Genomic DNA, 25,421 nt, shown 5'->3' with positions numbered 1-25,421 from the left:
GGTAAAAATTGTTCAGCGCCAGAACTGCGATCTCTCGGCCGTTTCGGGGCTGCAAGGCTCTCCTTCAGAAACAAAACTGTGGAAAAAAACCTCACGGTCAATTGCGAGGGTGTAGTGCAATTAGATCGCAGTTTGCGCTCTTCCTTCCTGCCGCCTGGCTTGGGTTCGTACCGTGCGCAAGATTTTCAAAGCCCGATTCCAACGTAGTTTCGCAGTTAGCGCCTATGGTTGCGGGCCATGGCTGGCATTTGGCTGGCTTCGGTTTCTGTTTCTGGGGATGGGAAAATTGGATTTTTCTCCTCTTTCCGTGCAGCACCAGCCACAACACACCCCTCGAGTATGTGTGTGTGTGTCTGGGGAGACTTGCTGGCTGTTCTCCCACCTCCCTCAAATGGCTGCGGTATGGCTTACAACCGTTCGTGTGCCCCCTTTTCCACACATTCCCGGCCGGCGGGATCGGCAAGCCCACCAGCTATCAGCAGTGCGGTGCGAGATCCGGTGAATTCGGTGAGATGAATTTTACGATCATGAGATGATCATGATTACAGCCGTGGCAGTGGGTGGTTCGTTCGCCTCGTCATAATTCGGAGTGTAAGAAAACAACAGGCGGGTACACCAGCACAGGCACACACACACACACAAAACTGAAAGTTCAACCTTCCTCCAGTGGTTGGGGAGAAACTGGGAATTTTTGTTTTGAGTTTCCATGGGGTTGTTGGGATTAGAAGCGGATGGAAGCTTGCATAAATCATAAAGCCATAAAGCGTTCGTCGAGTTGCGCATGAAACGGTAGAAAAGGTATTGTAATAATTGTAAGCTCAAGCTAGGTGACATTTCGTGTGACATCTCCTGCGCAACCCAGCTCCTGAAACTCTTGCGCGAAAGAGTTGTTGTCTACTTTAACAATCTTAAATTTGGATTAGAAATTGGATTGTAGGTCAACAAAAAAATGTGGAATTTCAGTGTTTGATGTCTATATCAATAATTCGATTGGAGATATCATGAGCATTTCCACTAACAAATATAACTCCTGCAACTCGAACATTTTTGTTCCATTCCACACTCAAGCGATTGCTTCTGGGGCTTATCTTACGCGCACAGGGTGAAAACAATCCCTCTGCGTTATGCTAATGAATTCAACTGTCAGCGCCGAAAAATAGTGACTGTGCGGCATTTATCGCTTTATCGTGTCTGTCACTATCACCCTCAACATCATTCCAGTTCAAGAGCTGCACCAAGCTGCGCTCGCGGTCTCAGTCGACAGATTGTTTTACGAACAAAAACTTGTCTTTCTTCCGTTGCAGGAAGTGGGCTACCTTGGCAGCCGTGCCAACCCCTCGCCCTCGGTACGGTTGTAATCCAAAATGCGTTTAGATGTATAAATGAAAGGGAACATGTATCTCTAACGGGCAGTTGATGATGGAAAAGCAAACAAAACACCCGTAGTCCGAGTGGTTGAAAAGGGTAAACATTAAGATGTCAAGAATCTCGTTTTGGTGGAGCGTTTTGTTTGACTTTTTTTTTGTAGGGAAGAGTGGTATGTTTGTGCGTTTTATTAAATCCCATGAAAACGAGACACTCGTTGCACCACGGATCGTGAGACGGAATACTGCTCCGGAATGGTGTACGGGTGCGTGATTGCAGTGTGCACGAGCAGAAACGTGATAAAAACACTACTACGAGAGCTCATTATTTTTATGCATTTTAATTTCAGCACAATTTAGGCTACCGCCCAAACTCACTCACGTGCGAGACTGTGAACTGATTTATGGAAGGGTTGTCTTTTCGGTGGTTGTGAGCGGCTAATTAAACTACTCCATCATGGATGGTGGAGCAATCGGCAACCAGTGGCAGTGTGGAAGTGTTACCATAAGCTTTAACACAGTCATTAAAGTTTCATCCTGACCGTTCGGCAAACAGTTACTAACGTTTGTAACCGAGCAGCGCGTGGCACATGATGAATGTATCGCAGGGATAGTACTGTTTTCCTTTGCCTCTTCGCCTAATTATTGCCACGTTCTGTCCAGCATGGGAGGGGAAGATAAAGGCAACGCTCTCCGGTGCGAGAGATAAGCCCACCATTAGGTGGATACATTATTCATACAACGCGTGTGCCCGCACAAGCGCCAAATGGTGTTTGTGCCGTTAAATTGTTTAACATTTTAAAAGGCGGCCATTTGATTAGCCCCGAACACCGGCAACACTGGCAGGCAATCAAATCCCAATTTTTGCGAACGCTCATTTTGAGAGATCGTTTAAGCTAACTGTTGTTTGTTTGCATAAAATTTGACACCTTTCGAGGGGGGCCGATGTTTGCGCGGCGCTCCTCATCATTTGTGTAACATAAATAGCAAAATATGTTCTCGTGCTCGTTTTTTGCGGTCGCCAACCGATCATCCCCTGGGCCTGGGCGGGCCTCTGATCTCGATTTACCCTCGATACACACCGGGACGTGAAGAATTTGTCAGCGTCAGTGTGTCCCGTTGCAGCAGCTTTCACCGCGGAGTGGAGCGGAATAAAGTGAGAAGCGTTGCGGGTACGGGTGGCAAATATTGACGAAATTCCGTACCGAACCGTAACCGAAGGGAAGTTCTTTCCGCTTGCTAATAGTGGGGGTGGGGTGAGATCGTTTTTATTTTTTGGCACCATTTTTTGGGTCACTTTTTTCTCGATTCCCCCTTTTTTTAATGTGCAGAATTGTGTGCACCGTCGTGTTTTTTTCTTTTTGTAGCTTTTGTGAAGCTTTGGAGAAAACGATCTAACACTATTTGTATTTTTTTTTCTCCTTTAGTTAATGCTCTTACCGTGACTGGCTCGTCTGTAACACCTTTTGCCATAATTCTCTGTCCAAACAAATGGCAAAGGCCAGGCGGAAATATGTGGCACAATGGCAAAAACTCATTGACGTTTCGAACAATCAGTTTCGTACAGCGTCGTATGTTGTGGTCATACATTTTTCCCCTCTCTATCGCCCGCCCCGCTTTTATTTGCTCGACCGACTCCTAATCGTGCGGCAAAGTAAATGAAATCATCGCCCCAGCCTCACCCTCTGACGCAAGCGACGAAAGTAAAGCGATCGCAGAGGTGTTCGAATGTACCATCCGGAATGTCAGTTGTTCGATGAGCTTATAATTCGGTCATCTGTTTTTTGTATCTTCCGCTTGATCGAGCACACACCACAGAAGACCGCCCGCTCAAAGCATCGGGCACAGATGTCAGTTCGGTTACCAAAGCAATCCGAAAACAATTGGTGTCAGTTTAGAAACGGGTGGCTGTGCCGGAAAACCGGAACACAGCAAAACCGTACAGCACACACCAAAGCCGAAAGGAAACCAGCCCGCGATCGCGATCGCGGAAAGCTCAAAGATCGAAGATTGATCGATATGCCTGCTGTTGGTGCGGCGCGCAGGGAAAGGAAGTGCATTTATGCTGCGGAAAGTACTTCGGTTTGGGTAATGGCTTTTTCTCACACGGCCCCATCCACTGCCGGGAGGGTTTCGCTTTCCCTCTTGCCTGCTGTAAGCTTGTTTTTTTTTGTTTACGCGAAATCGAGGACAATTCCAATATTGTCCGGTTGGCGGCATGCCAGCTTTTACAGCAGCGTTGCTGTTTGGTTTTTATTATTGAATTCGTTAATTCGATCCGTTTTGCAACTTTGGATTAGCCTCGTTCGCTGGTACCTTTTTAAACTTGACATCCAGTTCAGTCTGGCCCAGTCCATTAATGAATTGGAATATGCAAACAACCGAACAGACCGCACACGGCGGGATCCGTTTTTTTGCGGCACCATTAATAGGCTCGTAAACCGAGCGAATCTGATCGGGGCCTTATTTCGTTTGGGTTATGGGAAAACAGCTCAGAAGGAGAGGGTTTCAGCTTTGCAGATATAACTTGTACAAAGTTGTACGGAAACACAATCCATCTGGTGGTTGCTGGTATTTTGGAGCGATTTTAAACCCCGTAAAAGAACTGAACGCTCTTTCAGCGCTTCGGGGAGTCACTTTTGGGGCGCTTTTCCATTGGGTCCGTAATGGCGCAGCTAGCGGAAAGAACTGGCCACGGGAAACTGGCCACGGAATTGGTCACAACAAATTTATGATCCGTTTTTATGGCAATATGGCAAACAGTTTTACATACGCCAGGGGACGCATGATGGGCTCTCTAACCCTCCCGCCCACTCACACGGCTTTACTGGCGGTGCTTGAAACGATTCAAAACAATTCACAGCTTCCGAAATGTGGTGAAAGCTTAAGCGCGTGGTCAAAAGAAAGAAAAAACGTGGATGGTACAGCATCTATTAACAGCTCCTTCCGCTGTCCGTAAACTCAAAGATGCTGTATGTTTGGCTTGCCAACATAAATTATGCACCATTATACCACTCGGTTTTATCACTCAATGTGGTTCTCCAATTTTTGTGCGAGTGAAAGTGCTATTATGGTTGTGGGTCGTTTGGTTTTATAATTGTTTTAAACTTAGCATCCATGAGCATGCGATCGCTTGACGATATAGTCCACAAGATTGTAAAGTTTTATGTGGAGTGGTTGGTTTTTTATAGTGAGCTGTTTTTAATCGATTACTGTTTGGCACATATGTAAATTGAAACAGAGAGGATTTGGCTGCGAATCACCCCATCCTCGAAAATAAACAATAAAATACTCATCATATAAATCGTCGATTCGGCTACACCCTCCGGGTTGGTGGCTCATTTGGTCTTCCTCTTTAAATCTGTCCAACAGTTTCATTCATCGTCTCGTCTGCCGTATCGGATTCCGACACATTGGGAACAATTTGCTCGCATTGTCACCGTTCGGGAAAGCGCTCCCAACCCGATTGAAAGAAGTCAATTTTCTGCCGCATTACATAAAATGAGCCACACCGATTGAATCTGGTTCGATCGTATCGTGGTGTAGTAGCGGCTGAATAATGGGATGAAGAAAAGCGCAGCCTCATCCAAGTAGCCCCAGCCACAGCAGGACAAACGAAGCGGAGGGCGGTAAAAGAGTAAGCAAATTGTAGCAGGCTTCACCGTTCTTCGCTGCCTGCGCACCTTTGATTCTAGGTGGAAGGCACAAAAGCGTAGCATGCACGCTAGCGCGCACTCGGACGTGGTAGGGAAATGAGGCAAAATAGATCTCTGCTCGAAGCACCCTCCGAGGCGAGGCGTTTGCTTTGCATCGATCGCTTCTGTCTGCCGTTGTAACATGTGGCCACAACCGGCAGGACAGTCTCAGTTTGATCTGAGCGCATTAATTTATGCATTCGACTAGGCTAGCAGCAGCAGCAGCAGCAGGTAATGGGGGTGTACAGTAAGCTTTAGGTAATTTGGTGTTGTTTTGCATGTGCGGTCGGAAATTGCATTTACCAATACTACTACTACTCGTTCACTCGTTCGTTCGCCCCGTCAAGAACCAAGGATGTGTGTTGATGCTTGAGAGATGCTCTTTACTTTTATTGGGTCATTACGATAGGCGAATAAAAATGAAACAATTATAACGATCGCGTGTACACGGTATCTCCGTGCAGTGATCGCGGCGTGATCGTTTATTACCACCCAACCATTGGTAGATAATGTCGAAGGATGGAGGTTGTGAGGGTAGTAAAACTTAAAGCCATGTGGAAAATAGAACACATAAAAGCCAATAAATCCATTGCAGGGACAAATTTATTGGTGGTTGCTTCCCCTTTTCACTGGTTTCTCAGCAACGCAGACTCTAAATGTAACCTTAACGTGAACATGAGTGCCGGTTAGCTGAGCAAGATGGGTCGATTTTTTATTACGATAATTCATAACTCCACAATGGGCGCGGATGAGAAGGTTTAATTAATAATTGTAATTGTTCTGTTATCGGGATCATGTACACGTCGTGTTCGAAGCTGTCGGACTATCGTGGCGAACATAGCTTACGCGCGCGTGCAATTGATTTTTATAAGTGCATTTAGCGTTGCACGCAAGAATTGTAACGAACCAACCACACCGTGCAGTGATTAATTAAGATTCTGCGCATTGATAACTCTCGGCTGTCGACGGTCGCTTTGATAAGAGTGAAGAACAAAAGGGGCAATACATTCGAAAAAGGGGGTTCGTCGCTTATTAATCTTTTCTTTGATCGTTCTTCTCCACCGATTGACTAGCAATATGTTTTGTAATTAGCGCACTGCCTCAAACCTACCTTGTTTAGTTTAGTAAACAGAGTTGAGGATTTTCAATCGTTCTACCAAATTGCACAGAATTGGTTTGGTAGGATTTCTGCTGTTAGTTGATCACTGGATTTATAATAAGCTTTCAAACCAATTTGTTATTCTCTTTAGCAAGCACTGATCAAAACGCAACGCACGCTTTCAACACACGGTGAGTAACTACTACGTTCTTGCTTCAGGTGTAATCACTCGTCAGTAAGATTGGAAACGCACAGTTTAAAAAATTAACACGCAAACACAGGGCAGTTGGTAAACGATCCAAAGTGTTACACGGTTATAATCTTTTCGATTGAGCACGCTTCTCCGCTTCCGCCTTTGAGTAGGTTATATCCACCGAGATATTTTACTTTAATGTTTTCACTGCACCAAACAAGGTTCATAAACGACACTACAAATATTCCTAATCCATACGTCCAAACGTGCAAATCCAAACCATACACTGCCGAACGATGCACTGCCACACAAACGATCCAGCGATCGTTCAACTTTCCGTCGCGACAAACTGCTACGCAAGAAAAACAGCCCGCTTTTCCCAAGTGTACCCGGGGAGGAGTGTTGCCAAGATTGACGGTAGAAAAGCAGTCGGAACGGTAACGGCGCGCGCACGTGCACTCTGGCCAACGACAGCTGGAAAACTGAAAGCCCGGTAGGTACGCGGTCCACCGTCCAGGGTTTCGCTCGGTACGCGGTTCCAGCACCGTCCTTTCCCGGGGTTCCAGCGCTGCGCTCCCCGTTATGCTTGCGCGCTGCAGCCGATGATGCCGTCGATGACGATCATGACGGTGATCACGATGATGAGGTTTGCTGGCGAGGATGGCGCTAATACTGGCGCTCTTTCTCCAACCGCTGTGGAGGGTGGGGGGGAAGGGGTTGAGGGGCTGGTGGGAAGGCTACAGAGGCATCGGATCTTGGAATAATCATTGCGAGAGCGGGAAAGTGGTCTAACGGTTGAAGCCGCCGAATGAACACACGAATGAACTCCGCCAGGCGCGCTGTGTACGAAGAGGCGAAGGAAACGGAAGGCAGACTGGAGGGCGTGAGGGCAAGCTAAGAAGCTATGAATGAAACGCTCCGTGAGGCTGCGAGTACGCGCGATCGTAAGCGTTGTAAGTGTACGGATAGACAGAGAGAGAGAGAGAGAGAAGAAGATGGCATGAAGAGAAACAGAGATCGGCGGCGATAAAGGGTGAAAGAAAGGGGAAAAGGATGAAAGAGAAGGAAAGCGTTTGAATCTTGGCAGAGTTAAGGGTTGATCGTGGCTGGGAGTGTGTGTGTGTGTGTTTGTGCGAGTGGCGATAATGAAACCGAACCGAACGGATCGAAGATACACGCGAACGGTGCAGAAAAGAGACGGAGTAGCATAATTTCTTCTTTGATTATGATCGCGAAAAGATGGAGAAAAAATGGAAAAGAGAGAAGAGAGAGAGAGAAAGAGAGAGAGAGAGAGAGAAAGAGTGAGAGAGCATTTTTATGTCTATGTGTGTGTGTGGATGGAAAAGAGAAACGAGAGTAAAAAGCGAGTTTTTAATGTTGGATTAGAGGCCTGGTCTAGGGGTGAAAATCATCTTCTCCTTGTCTAATTCCACCAGCGCAGTCAGCTCTTTGCAGCATAATTTCTCCTCCACAGAGCAATGACTTCTCTCGCTGATCGTACTATCGAGTTGCAGCAGCGCGTTCGTGCACTATCAATCGCTAGTGCACACGATCGCGAGTGTGTTGGCGAATGATGATCATTTAGCATAGCTGGTGGTGTGCAGTTTAGGAGAGCAAATAGTCTCCCTCCACGGTGAATTATGCTCAACCCTGCTCAGCTGTCTTGCCGCACGCTCTACAATCGCTCGCCCTATCAGTCGCTCGCTGTGTATGATTGCAAACAACATAAAGCAACTCATGTGCTCACCGGGAACTGAAATACATTAAAATGAACCGCACATATGCGACACGCTGCAAATTTGTTTCTTTTTTTTGTGTGGTGGTTATAGCAAAGGAAAAAGAGAATGCGGAAAAAAACAGTAACCAAACTCGCCTCTCAACGTACACCGAATGTACGTCCGGAGTGCGAATCGACCCGCTTTTCTCGGGTATAAAAATTTGCATCACAACAAACCGGCACAATGCGGATTCCTCCCTTGAGAGTCGTGCCTATTGGGAACGTGGAGTGTGTTTTAGGCGCGTAAACGCGTTAAGCATCATTGAGAATAGGATTTTTATTAAAAAAAAAATGAGTATCTTCCACATGCACGTGACAAAAGGCTACTCCCAAGTGGGAGGTTTCTTCTTCGGAAGCTGTTAGCTTGAAAACCCCCTCAAAGATCTAACTTACGGTTCTTACAGTCATTTTGGGATGTCCAGACTAGTGAAACCAGTAATTTTGTTAGCATATATTCCACATCTCGGGGAGAAATAAAACACACACACACACACACACACACACACACACACACACACACACACACACACACACACACACACAAATCGTTTCGCAAAGTAAAATAAGGGCCCATAAAGGTGTAAATACATATTGCGTTACACAAGTATGATGATATTTAACCGCTTAATGCAACGCAAGGTGGGCTGCTGATGCTTTTTTGTTTGGAAGCTTTGTCCCACGGGGAAAAAGGAAAAAAACAGACCCCAAACGACGCTTTCTACCGGTTGTGTTCGCATTGCGGAAGCGAGAACATTTTAATATTTTGCCCATTTTTTGGTTTTTTGGTTTTCGAAAACCGCTAACACCGCACTCTCTTTCCTTCTCTCACTCTTTTCATTGCGCTTTCTGATACGTATCTTTCGGGCCAGTTTAATTTTATTTCTTCAATTTGCGCACAAAACATCTCTCTTTGCGGTACGTCCAATCGCGGTTGCCAAACAGCGGGTGAATATCACATCGTTAAAGTGTCGCTGAAACTGCTCGATTGTATGGAAATTTTTCAGCTCCAACCAACCGAACGCAGCTAAGCGAACGGAACGGATTGCTCCGTCGGGATGGTGGGTGTCCGAACCCGAGCCCGTGTTGGGTGATGTGCCCCCGTGTTCGTTTCGCCGTAGTGTCAAAACATAAAATAATCTTTGTTTCTTTTGTCGTTTCTGTGTGCTTGACCATCGCGTGTACCGAGAGTGCAGTTCTTCGAGTTTTTATTGCTGGAATTACTTCCGCTAGCGGGAGGTGAAATAAAAAAAAAGAGAACATTAAAATGCAGATCAAGAGACGTTCGTGTGTGTGTGTGTGTGTGTGTGTGTGTGTGTGTGTGTGTGTGTGTGTGTGTGTGTGTGTGTGTGTGTGTGTGTGTGTGTGTGTGTGTGTGTGTGTGTGTGTGTGTGTGTGTGTGTGTGTGTGTGTGTGTGTGTGTGTGTGTGTGTGTGTGTGTGTGTGTGTGTGTGTGTGTGCAAAAATCGCATATCAATTGCTAACCCAACGTCCGATCGGTGCACCGGAAGCGGTTACCCGCAAAAAGGGAACTAAAGCTCGGAGCCGTTGTGGACGCTCTTGTTTCAGTGTCGATCGATAATTTCGCTCCCGCGGCCCTTCGGACTCGGCTTCGTTCGAGATCGATCTAACGTTTTACCATATTGCATGCACGTCGCTTAGCATTATCCGAATCTTGATGGTAACTGCCCCCAGGGGGGGGCCATCGGACACCTTCAACCCGCCACGGTGGTGGAAGAGAAAGTGTGAAAACACTTTGTGGTGTTTTTAGCTACCTTTCGCCTCCCAAACCCCCTGCGGAATTACACATCCGACCATCCGGCATCGGTGGTGCATCGAATTGTTTGTTTGTCATTAAATAGAAGCAAACCAGGTTGCGGCACGCGGTGACCAATGGTAAAGAAGAAAAAAAAATCAAACCCCCAAAACGCGTTGGCGTTGAATACACTGTGGAGGGAAACCCGGGTGGGAGGTAAAACAACACAAAAAGACGATCTCGACAAAGCGATCTTTAAATGTGTACTTCCTCCACCTTTCTCCATGCCACCCGGGAGGCCAGCGGAGTACACACCTTCGGCAGCTGTTTGCCTCTCTCACCATCACCACCACCACTCTCCAGAAGCGCTACATTCGAAGGGCGCTCAGAAAGCGCAACTTCACTTGCCTTAAATGCCCGACCGGAAGCACCCTTAAATGGAAGGGAGCGATCGAGCAGGGGCTGTGATCGGGCAGCCGAACGGGAGACCGCGTAATGGACCGCAGGGCCGAGGTTAATGATCAAAATGGTAATGCGCGTTTTATTAATTAATCTTACATTACAATCACATTTTTCCTGCCGGCTTTCCAAAACCGACGCCGATGGGTTTTGGGCGCGAATCGCTCTGCAACGGGGCAATTGCATCGGGCATCGAGTGAGATGCGCTTGGTGAATTGATTTCTGGCCCCACTGCGGGTTTCACCCGGGCTGGACGTGTTTGTCTCTAATTGTCTCGTGCGGAAAAAGCTCGGTACCATCCTGCCAAAGCTCGTCCAAATGGTTAGTTTTTGTACACTTTACCGAAATTACAATCATTACGCTAAATCGTCCCCCAGCGCTCGTGAAAGTAAAAGCCATATCTTTGCCTTTTGTCCTCGCGGCAAATGAGCTCGCTTGGAGTGATTTTGATCGTTTACCTTCGGGCGCAATCGGCAGCGCAATGAAACTGTGTGCGCGCGCTTATTCTGCAAATGAAACGGTTTCCTAGGGACGATTCGCTTCACGTGCGTGTTAGAGTGCTGTCCATTTGTTCGCACTTTGTGGTTTTAAATGGTATCGGGCTTGATGCTGGAGATGGCACTAGCCAACTGGTTTACCAACGAAGATTATCCACCGGATGGGGTCGATTGAGCGTGGAACGGCGAGGTGTCTTTTCCGGATCAAATGTCCCATCCGGGAGTGTAATTTGCTGTTGAGGAAATTCCATGAGGGGTCAGGAAATTTCACTCTTTGTCGATGGGGGGGGGGGACTTTCATTTGGGGGATGGTTGGGCGGAATGATCAATATAATATTCACACATGTTTGCGAACACAGCTTTGCAGCGAATTTAGATGCGAAATGTGTGAATAATAGACTCAAAAAGGGACAAATGGTCCGCCCTACTTGTGTCAACCACAATACAATGATTTGGCTGTGCTGTTTCGCTCCCTAACGGTGAGTGCAATTTTTGGCGAAAAACCATTCACGGGAAAACAGCTCCAAAACTGAACAGCCCCCCAATTATCATTATCGATCGACAAAAACACTCGCTACGGGCTGCACGCCTACCGTAGGAAATAGAACGTACAGAAACAGCACCACCAAACAACTGAAATAATAGTCCAATCTGTGTTTGTCTCGTGTTGATTGTGGGTCGAAACTTGTGTTCCGATTTGCACTACCCCCCGTGCTTGACAAAAGCTTTACCCACCACAGATGGAGCTAACGCGCGGTTACGGTAATACATCACCATCACCACCATCACCATCAACCACCGATCGATGGCTTAATCGGCTGGCCGCGAACGATCGCGCACTGCTCTAACGATATCCGCTTGATCGATATCTCACCTCATTTTTGGCAACATTTTCGTAGCTTTTCTTTCCTATTCCACCGTCTGTGTTTTTTTGCAACTCTTTCGCACTGCGGTTTCTAAAACCGGCAACGGCAGAAGCACCCATATCGCATTCGGAAATTGACCACGGTCATGGTGATTTATCGCGTCCTATCGGCAAACCCCTGGGTACACCCTCCTCCGTCGCTTTCCGTCGCCCATCGCAGGCACGGCTTCTCGCGCGCATAGTGTAACTGTTTTTAAGCCAAACCGCTTTTTTCTTGCCTTCAAAACCTCTCGTGAAGTGTACGGTGAAGTGGCAGACACATTCCACATTTCATCTGCTCAGATTGGGTGCAGATCATCTTAACCGGCGGATGGATCCTCCTGGGCGTGAGTGTAATCGGGCGAGCGTAATCAAGACGCTGCCTGACACCGATAACCGGATAATGGCACACTTTTAAAATGGACGAGGGGGGGGGGGGATCGCGATAGCACACTACCCAGCGCAGCGCACGATTGTTATTGGATTCCGTTAAAAGTGGACATCTTATTATTATTGTTTGGGTAGAAGTTGGTCAAGATCGTGCTTAGATTTTTTGGATTATGATTTATTGTCTTCTCGTTATTGGATTGTTATGTTCCCCAACTCACCACCAAACAAACCGGGGGCAGCGCAAGAACAGTACGACGCAAACAGACGTACACAAAAAAAAACAACCGCTAGGTACAAACGAGAGGAAAGTGGTGCCGTAACGAGCAGGTATAGGAAACTTATTAATTAAGAACTACCAGGCGCATGCCTGGAAGTAGCATTGCAGCAGCAGCAGCAGCAGCACCAGGTGCCGGTGCGTGATTACAGTCAGTGTCCGGGCTAGATCGACTACTATCCATCTGTTTATGAGATGATGTTGTAGCTGTTGAAGCTGTCCTGGAAGGATTGACGAATTGATGCGGCATCCTATGGCGATATGATGGTTCAAATTACAGTACTACCGGTGTAGATAATACGCATCGTAACCGATGGGATGCCCAAATCGTACGACGAGGCGTTAGGGTGCAGCAGCTCTTACTAATTCGTGATATCATATGGTTTTCACCGCATAAGCAGGCGTGGCAAGCAAACCATATGAGAAAAGAACTAAATGTGAACCATTGCTACTTAGTATGTATACACGGCATGATGGTAGAACGTTCCCCATTTGCTGTTCGTACATTTCGTTACCGACTGTAGCATCTTCATCCAAAAGGCGGAATAATCTTTTTTTTTTGTGTACAGCAGCTACGCAAATCGGCACAACAACCGTGGTTTGATTCCGATCGTATCGTTTTGCAATTAAATTGCAGAACCAACTATTATGCATCGTGTCGAAAGGGAGAAGAATAAAAACTGGTAGCACAGCAAACTTAAGCTGCAAATGGAAATTGCTGGGTGAGATTATAACATATTTTTCTCTCTACACCTTAAATCGTTGAACAAATTATAATAGGCCATCCAATTAGAGCGCCGTTTAGCACAGTGCAAAGTGAGGCGGTTTGCAGGCTGTTAGTGCCTAGATGTGTGAACGTACGGAGGAAGCTTTGCTGGATTTGTCCGTTTGACGTGAGCAACAAGTTGGCGTTGTTTCTATTAACGGGGCCTGCTAAGTAAGCAAATACACATTATTTTATATATTCACTAGCAAGCTTTTTTGAGTGAGCTTTTTTGAACGAAAGTACATACAGTGACTATATTGACAATTTGTATCAATTATTTTTTTGTAGTTAAAGTTAATAGCTTAAAGTAAAGGTTTGCCATATGTAGCATTATGATATTACATGTTAAAGCTTGTTGTCATCAGTATTTTTCAAGCTGCGAAAAAAAACTTTAAAAAATCAATTTTTGTAGTTGTTTGATTCCTAAAACTTGTGCTTTTACACGTGTTTTGACTCCGATCGTCTCGATGTTGAAATAAACTCATTTTTTATGACATCCCACACAAAATGTCTCGAAGAGAATCACAGTTAAAAATTTGGCTCACAACTCGAAAAGGTTGCTTATCTCCTCTGAGAATAATTATGAAATTTAAAGGACACCGAATATTTCTTCATCCTTAAGCTTCTTTCATCTATGTTTCAAACCTAATTAATGGGGAATGTGAAAAGCTGTGTAGTGAGGACTGTTTTTAAAGCTGATTAACGTTACAATCAAACTGGGCTTCCTGAGACAACCGTAAAATTGCCTTTTAAATGGAACTATTTACCTACTATGTAAACAATAACGAAAACCCACAATCCATTCTTAACAATGTAGTATTTATATTTTAGGTTGGAAGGGTTATTGAAAAGTCACCAGTAAACATGATGAATGACTTCTTATGACTGTTTATCAGCACCGATCAGTTTGTTAATCAAGGCCCTCGAAAAGCCAACCAAGATGTGGTATGTTTCCACAGAAACAGCTGATGCTATCTCCCAATCTGCCTTCAAGCAGTCCCACCGTTAGGCACAACAATTGAAAAAACGCGATAACGCCAAACGATGAGCCAGTACTTTCGATTTTCTGCAGCTTCTCCCCCCCCCCTCCCCTTAGGCCCATCCACTATCGCTCATCTTTTTTCTTCCACGAAAAAGAAAAAAGGTGGAACCTTCCTGGCCGCCCCGAGTACCGTACTGCTGCGCCCAATATTAGGGTTAAGCCGTGCACTTGGTGCACTTCAGCGCGCGCTACGATAAGAAGCGGGTCGAGAGCGCCAAGAGATGGAAGCCCATCGAGCCAAGCCCTTCAACGGGGCCGGGGGAAAAGAAAAATCTTTAATTGAACCCTTCCCACGTTCCGTACGCAAGGATCTCCACCAGGCAAGCGGACAACCCGATTCGTTTGTGCCCAGGAAAAGGTCACAATGGCGTCACGGGCACGGTACGGCACGTCGTGCACCATTCGGCCAATCCCTGCATCGGCTGCTTGCCCCGTACATCTGTTCGTGTGTCAGTTTCGAAGCTCAAAAATGTCATTCAGAATGGGAAAAGTGCATCACGTGAGTCCAACGCTAGCCCAAGCGACGAACCCTCTCTCTCTCTCAGTGCTCGGTGACAGAGGGCCACGGCTGATACCGCATGGTACCGCCGCGGGTGGATCGGAGCGGCGGGCACACAGACACGGGTCGGAAGCGTGCGTTTGGACACGATGGACACTCCATAAATCGGATACGACAGGTAATTTGAGTTAGTCCGAGAGAGCTGTGGTCGGGCGGCCGCGGTACCGGCAGTGCCCGCTGTGCCCCCTACACCACCCATCGTCCAATGGTCATTAGCATTGAAATGGACTTTCCACTTTCTGGCCGGCTCTGGCTAGGCCAGAAGCCTGGCTGGGAAAACATTACGAGAAACAAAACGCACACAGGCGGTGACGGTGGGGGGGTTGAGGGGGCAAAAATGAAATCTGAGGAATGGCCAGGAAACAACGAAACAAAAAAAAAGCTAACTGCTGAAAACATATAAAGCATCGTATGAGATTTCGAGTAATGATGACTGTTAAAGAGGAGCCAGCTAAATTGACTGTGTGTGTTGGTTGTTTTTCTTCTTGCGGTTTTGTGTGTGTGTGTGTGTGTGTGTGTGTCTGTGTCGGGTTTGCCTTTCACCGGGCTCCGCGCCAAAGCGGGTGGAAGGTCAATGAGCAGGGGCGAGCGGAATCGACCCAACTAAATATGAACCAGTGTGAACCCGGTCCGATATGGTGAGCAAAAAAACTGACCGAGGGTCTCCAGACACAAATGGCATTGGATGGTAAATTAAATTTAATGGATGGTTACTATTTATCTAGCAGCGCGCCATTACTGTATCCCTGAGCAAGGAGATGCGATTAACTCGTTTTTTTATTAAAAATTGGAAGAAAAACGATGTATTCAGACCCAAAAGCTATCAGATAACTATCAGAACAGCCGCTCACAGTTTAGAGAAATAGCAACGTCAATTAGTCAGCGGTTAGTCCCAAATTCGATCGAAAAGGAACGATAGTTGCAGTTGCTTAGATACAACGGTTGCTTAAATTTATGTCACGAGTGTCAGGTGTCAAAAATGCGTACAATATGGCAAAATGATCTAAAATCATCCAAGGACCATTTTACCATTTTGGCCATTTTTGGCAACCATTTGGCAACCACTACCATTTTATGCCATTTTTGGCAACCGCTGCGATCGAGTTTGAGAAAGTGGCTAAGTATCTTTTCGCTCTTCCTAGGAGCACAATCTTTATGCTCCGGAACGACCTCTCAGGACACGTGAGCTGTTAAGACCTACTGTTCTCAAGATCTGCGCATTCCTATAATGCGCCTATGAATCAAATGATACAAAGCTTCAACAAATACCAAAGATTCTTTGACTTCAATATTAGTATAAATCAGTTTAAACCCAACTATCTCTCGTGTCCTCATTGATAGTGCTTTAGCTAAGTTTTTAGATGAATTAATGATTAATTATATAACTAAGAGTCCCAACAAGTCTATGCAAGATACTAAATAAACAAATAAACAAAGCACTTGCAAGCTTCGTAACTTGTAGTCCAATCAAGTCATTTGAACGGCAGTCACATGGAACAGCACATGTGGTATTCCACGGTCAAACATTTGGTTCAAATTGATGGTAATTTGAGCGAATTTAGATAATAGTTAAATTTCAAAGACACACAAAATGTAATCTAACAGTGTTTATAATTTTTAACGATATGATCGTGTAGAGCGGTCTTCACGGCAGACGATTCTACGGTTTCTCAAGTTTTCGTTAATATGAAAATCCACCAGTTCAAAAACATTTAAAGATGTTACGTTTATTAATTAGCTTTTTCTGTTCTCTAATGGGAAAAATGACGTTAAGTAATCAAACAAATGTAAACGTTTTTTTCGTTATATTTTATCTATTAGGCTGGATTGTTTAAAGTTTTGTTTGAAAGAGACATCTAGGTACGATAGAAATACAGTGATTCAATGAAATAGCAGAGCTTTTTGTGATTTGATTCGATTCCATTCCAAAGTCACAATTCGTCCAACCCTAAACGTCATATGCGATCGATTACATTGTTCCGTTTTTTGTTGTTGTTTGCTGTGCGTATTTATTTCGCTCGATAGCGTATTTCAACCACGCACAATGCAGACCTCCCCACTAAAAGAAGCAATTCAAAAGGTATGTGTGCGGAAAAACAGCCCACGGCGAAAACATTTGTACGCAGCGCGCGCAGCCCTAGCCCTAGGGAAGGATATGAATAAGAAAAAACGCACAAGAACGCACACACATCCCCCACACACAGTAGAAAGTGCCTCCGGATTTAAGCTGCATTATGCTTCACTCGCGTTCGGTTCGGGGGTGACATTGTTGAAACGGGTAATTTAACACATCCATTGTCAAGCGGAGCAGAGAGCCAAGCGCAGGCCCCAATCTTGTGGCACGTGCCCTCGCTTGCCGTTTGGGTAGACCGAAAAATGCGTGAAAGCTTCCATTCGATTACGCTCGGAAAGGGGGAAAGGGATGGGGGAGCAGCATACCGCGCACACAAAAAGCTTTAAATTAAATTTACTTGCCGCGTACCCTGTGGCCGACAGTGGCTTCCTCCCATGCTTCCAGCCAGCAGCCGTCGCTGGAAGAGATGCAATTTTTGCAAACCACGGGTACCGGGTCGAATGATCGGTTCGACCAAGGGGAGGAAGCAGCTGATGATTGGTTGATGTCAATCATCGTGCTCAAAAGGCTGATAGGATAATAGGCAAATTATGTGGCAAGGGAAAATGTGCGAACTCAACCGAGGGGAGCGGGAGGTTAGGCTGTAAAGAGTTTAAAATATGCGGCCGTTCCATCGAAAGCGAGGAAAATGTGACTGTCAGACTGCCGTGCGAAATAGCCGAAACATCGAACAGGTATTGAAGGTTTTTTTTAGAAACTACACACGCACACAAAGCCACAGTGGACCGCCGCCGTCAATACAAATTACCTTTCGTCGGGAATGATCGCTCGATCTGGTTCGTTACAGAAGCGCATTTCATGGCATTAGCTGTGGGATAGGATTCGCTTTTCTTGCCTCCCAGTGACAGTATTTTTGTGACCGGGCTGGTGCGCCAGGTGAACACTTTCGTTGGATAATATCACGTCTGGTGCATGCATGAGAGATCGTCTGGAACACTTTGTCTTTTTCTGTCCCATTTTTTGAGTCGTGTATTTTTTTTTTTTTTACTTCTTACTTTGGGAGGCTCTCGGAGGGTGAAACATTAGCTTGAGAAGATTAAGGTGGTGAGGCAGTGTTTTGAGGTTAGGTAAAACGGGCTGGAATGCCACCAGGTGCCTCGGTGAGGTGACATTGACAAAAATGGGTCACGAATGTAGCCTGATGATGGGCTTTGCTCGTTAATTTTCACCTTCGGTTGGTATTAAGGTGCACTGACGATCGATAAAAGACTGCTGTAGCATTGCGAAGCGTGAAGTTTGAACGCGGATTGGATTAAAGCAAAGCTATCAAATACTTATAGGAATGGAATGGTTTGTCTTGATAGTGGAAAACAGTGACCTTTGTATCGAGTGGTTAGTCGAATTCTTTTATGGTTCACGAAAACGGCTTATCGGGTTAATGGGTTTGCCTCAAACAAGGTACCGAAATCGGCGGAATAAAGAACTGGCCGCCAACAATGCCGGCACACCGGCGACATCACGAACGGGGTCGATTCAATTTTGGATAACCTTTTCGCTCATGAAAACACTTTTGGCGAGCATGTCCGGTTCATCTAATCTGCGTGTTTTCCAACAAGCTTTCAGCCAATTGTGCAAAGTCGATCACTTTCTCCCCCTCCTTGACTTGCTGCAAACAACAAACAACGAAAAGCGAAACATCCCCTCGATCGGAAAAAAAAGTGAACCTTTTGCCAAATTCGATCCAATGGCCACCCTTCCCGTTTGCGATTGCGTTAATTCCAGCACACACAAAGCACAAGTCTCGGTCCGCTTTTGCACGATATAATTTAGGAATCAAAATCATTCACACACACACACACCACGCGGGCTCGGTAGCGTCTGCCAGCTGTTTCGGGGCAGATTGAGGTTTGAATGGTAGCGAAAGGGAATCGGGCGCACGCAGACGCCGCGATAAAGAGAGTGACCCTGAATCGTGGCCCCAGATTTTGCACAACATCGCCCAATCGATTAACCTTTCGATGGGTTGGGGCCGGGCCCACTACCTAGGATAGCAGCAGCATCCGTTCCGATTATGCCGCCGGGTGGTGCAAGCTTTTGGCCGACATACAATGGCACAGCGGCTGCCGCTTGATGAGCAGGTCGTGCAACTGTGGTGGAGCGCCGCTCGTCCCGGACGCGGCCGATGACGTTTTGACCTCTCGCAAACGAGGGGACTGACCATGAGGGGGGGAGAGGGACCGGCGCAGATTAAATATCCATTTCCGGAACCCCTTTTTGCGGGTGGAAAAGAAGAAGAAACGAGCGGAGGAACGATGACTTTCTGGTTTGGTTGCTGGTAATTTGAAGAGGAAATGACACGGAATGCTATAGTTCAGAGGGCAGTCCAGCCGGGGCAGTCGTGCTTTGTGTGGCGATCTAACAATGAGGAAAAGGCTCCGCAAAGAGAAGGCTGCCTTGTATTTTGCAGCGCACAACGCACACACTTGTCGTGACGAAGTGACAATGGGTAGAACTAATTTCCGGATAAGCTTTTCAGAGCATTTTGGGTGTTGCATCGGTACGTTCCGTGAGATGCGGATTATTAACGATTATAGAAAAACAAACTCATCGACGAAATGTGTTGTGGTGGATAAAGTCAACAAAAGACAGCAACCATCAACAGCAATAAATGCTTAGGAACATAATAAAGGTTTGTTTGATTTCCCTGTCTAAATCTTGTCTCTTTGTGACGGTTCCCATAATTCTGAAAGGGAGCTTTCTTTCTTTACACAAGATTGTTTTATGTTGGCTGAAGACCACCTTCCTTTCGGAGGTGGGATTAGTGTGACATGGTTCGACATGTGTCTTTTTAATTAAAAGCTATCCTGAAGGTGAAATAAGCCTCATTTTATTGGTGTTTATGTGCTCGGCGAGGATTATAAAACAATATACTGTCTCTCTATCATTGTTGATTGTGTTTGGATATTCGTAGTGTTGGGTTATTGTTCTGTGCTTTGTGATGCACAAAGTGGTGTAGGGAAAGGTTGTTTTCAAGCAGGGGGTTTCATGTCTAACTGATGAAAGCTTTCTTTTCCCTTCAAAAATCTTTTTGTATAGAACGTCTATACATTCACATACAGTTTCTATTGAACGCAGTGGCAAATAAGGAAATGAGATGAATATAAGGAAATAATTAGTAACTGTCGTGATTATTAAACAGATTCAGGAACAATAACTAGAAATAAACCATTTGAAAATAATATTACCTTAGTAATTTTCTGCAGTTTAGTTGGAAATCGTAACAATAAATGTTAATTTAAATCTCTTCAATCTGTTTAAATCGTAGTCCGATGTTTGTTTATATTTCCGACTTTCTCCAAGTTAAATCCCTCTCAAAATTATCACATCAACAATTCCCTCTTTTTACCTCATCCAATTAAGCCCTTTAAATTGGAGTTCTACTTATGCATGAGTCACAAGACCATAAAAAAACTTATTTTCCCTTTTTTTTTAATTTACATCATCCTAATATCAACACAACCTTTCGGCTTCCCCTCCACTCATTCGTATCGGAAGTAACCGATTTGCTTCACTTTTCCCGATATTGCTGTTAAATGGCACCCACCGCCCAGGTCGTTCTAGTGTCGTCTAGACGAAAAGAGGAAAAAAAACCTCCTACTAGGGGTAAAAACCCTATTTTTAAACCACAAACATCCCACTGAAAGACATCAGCTCAGGAGGGTGTCGAGGCGGAAAATTGGTCAGTGCATCCAACAGTGGGCCCCCCATTTCCCGGCTACTTCCCCATTTTGCGAATAGATTTCCCCATTTGTGGTCGGCCCGATTGTCAACCGCGGCCGCGATGGGTGCAATCGGTCCCTCGTTTTGTTCGATAAAATCGATTTCCTGCCCCAAACATACCGCGTCATTGCTTCTGGCCGATCGCAAGGGTGGAAGGACCGAACCATAAAACCTACTGCCCTAATCTTATGCTCGAGAACCACTTTCTCTCGCGATACGCGAACACCGCCGGTTGGAATCGGTTTGCCGGTGGTGGTGACGTCCCCTTGCGTCTATTCAGACCTTGGTCCAGATCTAATTGACGGCCATTACATGTGGGACAGCAGCCTCACCCCTGCCGTTGCGGTTAGCAACGGATACGGCCCACGATCGAACGGGTCGTGATGGTCGTGCGCCGGCAAAGACACGGGCGGTGCAGAAGACCTTGCTTCCACTACGACGTTGACTAAGCCTTGTGGAGTGATAGGGTGTTCGGATTGTGGTTGCCTCTGGTGGCATGATGATGCCGGTTTGTGTTTGGTTGTCTTAAATTTCATCCAGATTCACACGCAAACAGGGATGGGAAGAAATAACAAACAAACAAACAAAAAAAGGTCGTTCAAGTTTTTCCGGATCTCATTGAGCGGCAGTTGTGGGCAGTTTGAAATTAATCACGACGATATCGTTGCAAGTCATCTTAGACTAAGCTTTTCAAGTACTTCAAGCACGCTCAATGCACACTTATAGACAAGCACAACATTTTGTTTTACGTATTCTTAAAGTATTATTGCCTGTTATTACTAGGAAAATTACATTACACAAATATTACTAAGAGGAGATACATTTTTCATTCGAATTCGCTCTATCACTCTATTTTTGTTTGTAAATTTAAGTTCTTAAACGATTTTAGTTTTGCAGCAGCTCATAATGTCGCTAATGTGCTTATTAAATAGCGCCAAGTTTAATATTTGAATAATACCATTTTCGCTTGCCCGACTGTTTCTACGATCCACCGAGCTTCCAACGCTATAGAGTTTGCTTCGCCGGAAGATTAGCCCAGAATTACCTCGATTTTTCCGTTTGACCGCTGCAAAATGCCAACGTTTAGCCGGTTTTTCGCTCAAAACAGATGGGGTGGGTGTGACGGGTGCACGTTTTGTGCAAGCTCGTTCCAACCAGGCCAGATGATCGTGCCCACACGCCGCCCCTTCCGCCCGAGGTGTCGAGCGCAACGATATTATTAATGCCAAGTGCGAATTATGGCTCCAAGCCTTGGCTCCAACCAGCGCTCGATGTGCGTGACCACGAGCCAGCAGGACCGGGTTGTTGTGCCCGAATGCTTACAAGCTTAATCGCAGGGAGCAGGGAAAATCTGTACGGGTTGTGCGGAATAGGGGGAGCAAAAATTGAAATCGAAATCCGATCCGTGAGCCGAAACAGGGCCGCGGTCGCGGTGCAATCGAGGGTATCGAGGGTTGAAAAATCCGTACTCCGGACATTTTGGCGTTCAATTTCACGCCGGCCAAGGTGTGAAATATGATTTTTGCTCCCCCTGTGCGGGGGATGCCGCTTTCCCTTTTTTTTCTTCTTTCTATCCCGGGGCGGTGCGGGAAGAAAATATCGCTTCCGTCGATCACGATCCTGCCTGACGGATTGGGGTATTTTAGGTGTGTTTTTTGTGCCATTCGTTCGACTCTGATCTTAGATCATGATGATCAAACTGTTCATTAAACGTTTCAATTTCGAACTGTGTGAGTGTTTGCGTGTTGTACCAGTTTTCCAGGTGCTTTAATTTGGCATACTTTTTACAGTCATCGATATTGAAAGCAAAGTGTTGAGCAATTCGTCTTTTGAAGCAGTCCATTGCGTTTGGATTAACTTGATTTAAATGAGAAATAAGGAATATGGTGGATTGTTTGAAAGAGTTACAGCTTGTTTAGATTATATTTTCTCCATTGATTGGAAGCAAAAACGCGGGAAAACATGCAACAAACACGACCGTTCCTTCTGAAACACGAATTTAAGCACTGAAGATCATCTTTCGTTGGAGATGGTTTACCTCTTCCCCAAATATAACGTTTCAATCAAGCCACCAAAACATTAATATCCCAATCTAGTTCACCTGTCCACTTTTGCCGTTAGCGTCAGCTCTTCAGAGCTTGGACAGGCCCGTCCGGCGCGATCTTCTTCTACCCTCCTGACCGTGCAGGGGAAGCAGAACAGGCCCCCCCTCCCCCAAAAAAGCCATGTGAAGGAAAATTCCACAACGGAAACCAATTTACTAGCGAAGCGTTGAGTAAGCGAGCGAGAATCGAAATGCAACACCACGTTGCGTAAGTTATGATAAATTATTATTATTGTTTGGATCGCGTTTCGCGCGCTGCTTTTGTTCCTGCCGTGGAATGGATGGAACAGTTATAAAGAGGAGTATAGCAAAACAAAAAACCAAACAGAAGAAACAAAAAAGAAAAAGATGCTAGCGCACATCTTCGGGAAGCTGCTGACCTAGCCATGTCTAGGGATGATAAATGAGCAACACCTCCTCTGCCTCTCTGCAACGTTAACAAGCGCATAAGCGAGAGGTTCGATGGGGTAAGTTATGTGTGTGTGAAAGAGTTTGGTGCACTATGGCGAAGGTTACCGGTAGAACCGACTAGGCTGCCAGACGTCATGGAGAGTGTCCGTTACAGGGCCGGAAGCGCACACATGAATTACGGCGGAAACATGAAATACGCATGACCAAGGTGCAGACACGCCGTTTGGGTGCTTCGTTGGGTGCGATGGCGATCAGTAACGGATTCGATCGGTTACTGGAGACAGTTCTGCTCGGTCGGTTTGGTTCAGTATGGAACCACTTGAACATTGAAACTTTTGCACCATCAGTGTAAAGGTACAAAATGTTCAAAATGCTTGATAACGACCTCAATTTATTATTAAACGCAGCCTACCAGAGATTGAATTGCTGATTGTCACCCAATCTGCTTGTCATAAAATTGAAAGTACAGCCCTCACAAAGTCCGGATACAGAAACTGACTGAGAAAACGTGTGGTAGCATTGCAAGCGATATTAAAAGCAAAGCCACTCATGGGAAGGAACGCCGAAACAGTTGGGCAGACCGTTTGGCCTAGTAAGCAACGGGAGTCTGCGTCATTGATCGAGGGTTTTTTCTTCCACAACCGATCCATCCGGTTCGGGTGCCAGCCTGTGCCACGGTGTGCAGTCGCCCTTGATGACATTGGCAGATTGATTTTTGATGAGTATTTCCGATTGTTTCCAGCCCACTAGTATGGCGTCGTGTGTCGTGGTTTTCGTCCCCAAGCGTGCTGGTAATAAATTTCAATTCCACTAATCGTACGGCTTTGGCGGACGTGGACGATGAAAGCTGGCAATTTTTCACCAAAAAAAGGAAAAAAGAAAATAAAAACAATTCACTCCTACCTGTGACCACACGCGAAGTCGGGCTCGTTCTCATGTTCCGTTTTGGTTTCGCTTAAGGAGCTTGGGCAGATTTGGGATCATTTTTCAATTTCCGCATGCTTTTGTCAACAGTTACGGTGGATGTAGCCGTATTAGTACCTCGTGCAGTGGTCGATTTTAACCGAACATTTCAGAGCAAACAGTATTATTTCAACGTTAATTTCTTGTCCGCTGACCATTAAATTAGGTGGTCCAATTGCCACACAGCAGCGCTGAAATGTAGACAGAGATATGTACCAAAGCCATGATGAGTATAGAGAAGTGATCATTTAGCATACCAAATAGACTTAAATTAAATATGGCCATCTTGCCACGATCAAATACTTTCGATGTATCATACCTCTAACTGTCAGTAATAATATTCCTACACTAAACCGATAAACCATTTAATAATTATTTGCCATGAGCAGGCTGAACAGTGACTACGCTAAATAAACAAAGAATAGAAAGCTCAATTTCCAAACCACCAGACCATTATTCACACTTGCATAAATTAATGGGTTAAACCTAAGCCAACCCGAATACGACAGCATTTTGTAAATAAAACACAGTGATTTTCCACCCACTGTTAATACATCGCCCGCCCTGTCATCGTCACGCGCCGGTCACTTTTCATCGGGCTAAATTGATAATTATGGCGCAGAAATGATCTAAAACGATCCGCTAACAAACGGCTGACAAGCCCAAGCTGACACTCGCCTGGTGATATGATTTACTAAAAAGCAACCAAGCGAAGCTTCTCCCACCTGATATAAATGCATAATTTTTGGTTGCCATCCCGGCAGAATTCATTATTAACCGGGCCCGCTCTGATTACGGGCGTCGGAGGGTGAAATTGGTGTGGGAAACTGAAGTGGACACTAATTAAACAAACAATAAGTCTGATAACGCTACAACGTCGTTGGGGGAAATAGCGAACGCAGGCCAATGTCGAGGGGCCACGTGCGCTCTGGCCACCGCGTAGCGTTTCCCTTTTTGTAAACAAATGCTCATTGAAACCTAAACATTAAAGACTCACCATTTGCTAGACGAGATGGTGACCACCAACGGAAACAAACACTCACAAAAAAGAAGAAATTTGAAAATGCCGCATCAACACTTGAATGGAGTCAACGAAAAAAAAAAAAAAAAAACAAGATCGTTAAGCATTCGACAGTGACGCGGGTTCTCAAATACATCATTTACCAGGGCTAGCGCCGGGATGGGATGGAAATTTGGGATGAAAAGTTCATCTCTAGAAAGTTACCGTTTTCCCACGCACGGCCGAGGGCACTGGGCACTGCTGAAGCGAAGCAGCACGACCTGGTAGATTTAAATCCACGAACGAGGGTGACGAAT

The 25,421-nt window shown here is 45.7% G+C and overlaps 1 protein-coding gene across 1 annotated transcript in view; it reads right to left on the bottom strand.

The window, feature by feature from the left end:
- The window catches only part of LOC120953614 (uncharacterized protein DDB_G0271670), a 60,435-nt gene extending 53,492 nt beyond the window's left edge, over nucleotides 1-6,943 (bottom strand). Inside the window, exon 1 of the mRNA XM_040373740.2 lies at nucleotides 6,171-6,943. The gene's annotated coding sequence lies outside the window, so the exon portion shown is untranslated. The remainder of the gene's footprint in view (nucleotides 1-6,170) is intronic.
- Between the last annotated feature and the right edge of the window lie 18,478 nt (nucleotides 6,944-25,421).

This window comes from Anopheles coluzzii, chromosome 2 (genome assembly GCF_943734685.1).
Source record: "Anopheles coluzzii chromosome 2, AcolN3, whole genome shotgun sequence".
Classification (NCBI taxonomy): Eukaryota; Metazoa; Arthropoda; class Insecta; order Diptera; family Culicidae; genus Anopheles; species Anopheles coluzzii.
Note: the sequence above shows the minus strand (reverse complement) of the source record. Positions and strands in the feature narration are given on the sequence as shown.